The following is a 4218-nucleotide window of genomic DNA, read 5'->3' as shown; positions in this document are numbered from 1 at the left end:
TGTAAAAAAAAATAAACAGGAGCAAAAAATCAGCAAGAGAAGACATTTTTCTTCTTTTTTTTTAAAGGATTTAATAACGTACAATGGCATCAACACATTAGAACTCATACAAATATAAACATTCAATGGTGAGACAAGAAAAATGGGAAGATACAGAACAGTAAATAAACAAGAGACAACATGAATAAATAAAAACACAAAATGTAAGATTTACTGTTTTGGTTTTTTCATGTTATTAAATCCAAAGATTTCCAGATGTCTCGTGTTTTTTCAGCTGAGATTGTTTTTAAATATTGTTAAAATTCTATTTTAAGAACCAAAAATTCTGTTTTTTAACCAAAGACGTTCATGGATCTTTTCGTGGATGCATCAGAATGGGGCGGAACTGGCAGCTATTGGCCCCGCCCACAACAAAAATACGATCTTTCTTCTTACAGAATTTTTACGTTTGCTCCTGATTCATTTAATGATTTAAATTCTCCAACCATACATAAAAATCACTCATTAAGTGTGTTAATGTATGTATAAATAAAAAAAAAAAAAAAAAATTGTTTTGTGTTTTTATTACTCAGAAAAGATAAAGAGATAATTGTATATTTATTTTGGGCTGAATACGTTTTTAGCTTCATCCAAAGCGCTTTTTCAACTCTGTTTCAGCATTTTTGTTAAATCTGAGATTGTTTGTGGGATAATTTACATTGTTTCTTTTTATTTATTTGTTTGTTTGTTGTAGTGCTGCCACAAATGATTATTTTAATAGTCGACTTTTTACTGATTATTTTTTCTGAATTGAGTCATGTGCAAACTGAATGTGAAAAAGCAAACATCTTAACCATCATTAGCTTTATACTAACTAAAAACTGGATATTTAGCATTACCTGTGATAATACTAGTGTGAATGCTGTAAGCTGAAATAAATAGCTGAAGATGCTGAAATTGATAGCTAAAATCACTGAAGCTGAAAGCCAGCTAAAATATTAGTTAAATGCCAAATTAGCCTAAAAAAGTTAGCCAAAACAACTAGCATGCAGCTGAAATATTAGCTGTCCTTCAAATTACCCTAAAAACTGAAAAAAAAATTAGCCATAACAGCTAGCATGTAGCTAAAATATTAGCTAAACTAAAAAATAGCCTAAAAGACCTTAAGAAATCCCAAAATAGTCCAAAAATCTGCAGAATGCCATTATATCGGTCAACTTCACTAAACTCTGACTCCATATAATATAAAATAACGACTAATCGACTATTAAATTAGTCCTCGACTATTTTAACAGTCGACTAATCCTGGTAGCCCTAGTTTTCTGTTGTTCTTGTTTGAAAACAACAAAAAAATTGAATATACCAGTTTTAGCTTAATTTTCTTCATATATGTCCTCCATCATAATATAAATAACACAAGAACATGTTTAAAACCCATTTTTCCCCCACATGTGTCACCTACAGACTTTTACCTTGAATCTAAACCTAAAAACTCATCAGTTGATTAGAGAGGCCCACCTGCTGTTCGTGGAGTGTCCAGAAGAGGGCAGCACAGCAGCAGATAAGGGCTGGAGGATGCGGCTGTAGTCATGGTAATTGTCTTCCAGTCCTGGAGGAAGACTTGGACATTTCAGCAGTGAGGCGCGTGAGCACATCCTGTGATGTTGTCAGATTTTCACTGATGAGCTTCTCCAGTTCATCAAAGATCGTGAAGAGGTTTTTTTTTTTAATTCATCCAGTAAAATAACCATTCACTGTGTTTTATTTCTGTTTTTTTCCCTAACTGGTCCCAATTAACATTTCCAGCCTCCTGTCAAAAGTGCTAATTTATTTTTCACAGCCCCATTAGTGAGCTCTTCCTTTATTTCCACCATGACAGTGTCAGGCGCGGCGCGTTCGGCTCCAGTTAAAAATAGTTGTTAACTTCATGTAAGCTCTGACATTCATGGGGAGCAGGAAGCTCGATGAGTCATGACTGAGAGAAAATACCAGCCCGTGTATTTCATTAAGGAGGAGAGCATTTACCCATAAATCCAAGGAACGCTTCTGCACCTCGCCTCCCTCAAACCGATTTCCTGCTTTCCCGTTTTGCAGGATTTGATCGACTGATTGGAAGTGAAGCTGCTTCTCTTTTTTTTTTTTGGATTCCTCACTGGGAAAAAGGCATTTGTCACTAAAACAGAAGCAGCTTCCTGTGGTTTCTCTTGAGCTCAGCTCTCTAACAATGAAGACGTGACCTCCATCTTCTCCAGGAAGGGTTGGAGTACTTTGATAGATACTAAGACTTACTGTATTCTCAGAGAATATTTCAATTCTTTTGTGTAGTTTTGCCAGCGGTGTGACTTTGATGTGAGTTTTGAAAAGTAAATATTGGCTCCGTCATTCAGGCGCAGCTCCTGCAGGAGAAGGTAAAGATCTCACTGAAAAAAGCTCTGAACGACCTCATGAACCCAGACATGGAGACGTGCTTCCCGCTCTTCAGAAGAAATCAACCTCATCTCTCAACTTCCTCCGTGTCTAAGATATACAGTCAGGGAATCCACGTAGAGATAAAAGCTTGACTGTAGCTCCTCCCACACGTGACCGGAGCGTGTGGGAGGTGTGGACGCTAATCTGATGCATTAATCAGCAATGTTCGTTCAGAAATGTTCTAGTTTTCTCCCAAAAGTGCAACTTATATAAATACTTTTTTTCTTATACTTTTTTGTCCCTTGCAACTTAGAGTGTATAGACTAGAAAAGTCCGTTGGTCCGGCCCGAGTCGGCTTAATCTGATCTGGAGTGAGTCTTGAACCTTCCATTTGGTCTCTATTCAGACTGACACCAACCAGACATTAGCTTGTAAACAACACCATGGGGCTAAAGATCTCTTCACTCATTGGCCAGGAATTATGAGGGCGGGGCAAAGTAACGAGAGAAAGAACAGTCCCACACTTTGGAATTCTTGTCGAGATATTTCACCCACTACAACTTCAATTTTCGCTGAGCAATTTTGAACGTCTGTATCAACGTCCGGTTCAACATTTTTTACTGCTGCTTCCTGATTATGTCAGGAGTCAGAGTTCTGTCTCCCTCTCTGGTCACCGGCGGGTGCTGTCTCCAGAGTACTGAACATACTACATCTCCCAGCTGCCCCAGCGCACACTCCCCCCTAACTACCACGAGCGTCTTTATCTGGACCTGATCTTCTGTTTCTGACCCTGTTTGCTTGCTGCCTGCCCCGACCCTCACCTGGACTCTGACTCTAGTCTCTTCTTGAATGATCCCATCCTTTTGACTGACTTCTGCCAGTCTGACCCGGATTTAGTTTTGTGGACTTTTAGCTGTTCTTTGCTCCTGTCTGAACAACTAAACCTGCTGGACATGGAACCAGCTGTCTGCCCGTTTGTGACCGATTAGTGTTTATGACATATAAGCCTCATTTCCACGGAGCGGTCCAGTATTTTGAGTGGATCCGGCCCTCCGGGTAATTCTTCTTCTGCTACATGCTAGCTATTTTTGATAATTTAGGCTTTTTTCTGGTTCTTGTAGACCATTTTGGAGTTTACTTAATTCTTCAGATATCTGCTAGCTTCTTTGGCTAATTTAGTTTTTTTTTCATTCTTAGTTTTTTAGGCTGTTTTGGAATTTAGCTAATATTTCAGCTGGCTATCAACTTCAGCATTTTTAGTTATCAATTTCAGCATCTTCAACAGCGAAATTAAGCTTACAGCATTCACACTAACATTATCACAAGTAATGCTATACATCTAGTTCATAATTATGTTAAAAAGTTAGAAGTTTTTAAAAATGTTGTTTTAGAGTGTTTAATAAATGTTTATTATGTTTGGCCCGCGACCTAAAGTGTTTTTGGATTTTGGCCCCCCGTGTGATCGAGTTTGACACCCCTGATCTAAGCAAATCAGAGCTCAGTTCGTTTTCTTTGATTGATAGATGGGTCAGAGATGGTTCCTGGTCCTGGACCAGAATCCACTTTAGTGTGTTCATATTAAAAATTTGTTCTGGATTATCAGGAAAACAAACATTGTTTCACTTTTTGTGCACCAAATGTGTCCGGTCTGAAAACACTCTCATACTCCAGACAAAAACTCTTGGAGAGAAGAACATTCTTCCTCATTTCAGACCCCTTTACATCTCTGGGTTTGAGCCGACGTGAACGTCAGGTTGAGGGATTTGTGGCCATGTGGGCGTGGCCTCTTGATTCCGCCTCATTACTCGGGCAGAGTGAGCGCTCCTTCAG

This window comes from Oryzias melastigma, linkage group LG17 (assembly GCF_002922805.2).
Source record: "Oryzias melastigma strain HK-1 linkage group LG17, ASM292280v2, whole genome shotgun sequence".
Taxonomy (NCBI): domain Eukaryota; kingdom Metazoa; phylum Chordata; class Actinopteri; order Beloniformes; family Adrianichthyidae; genus Oryzias; species Oryzias melastigma.
The sequence above is the reverse complement of the archived record's forward strand: the minus strand, read 5'-3'. Positions refer to the sequence as shown.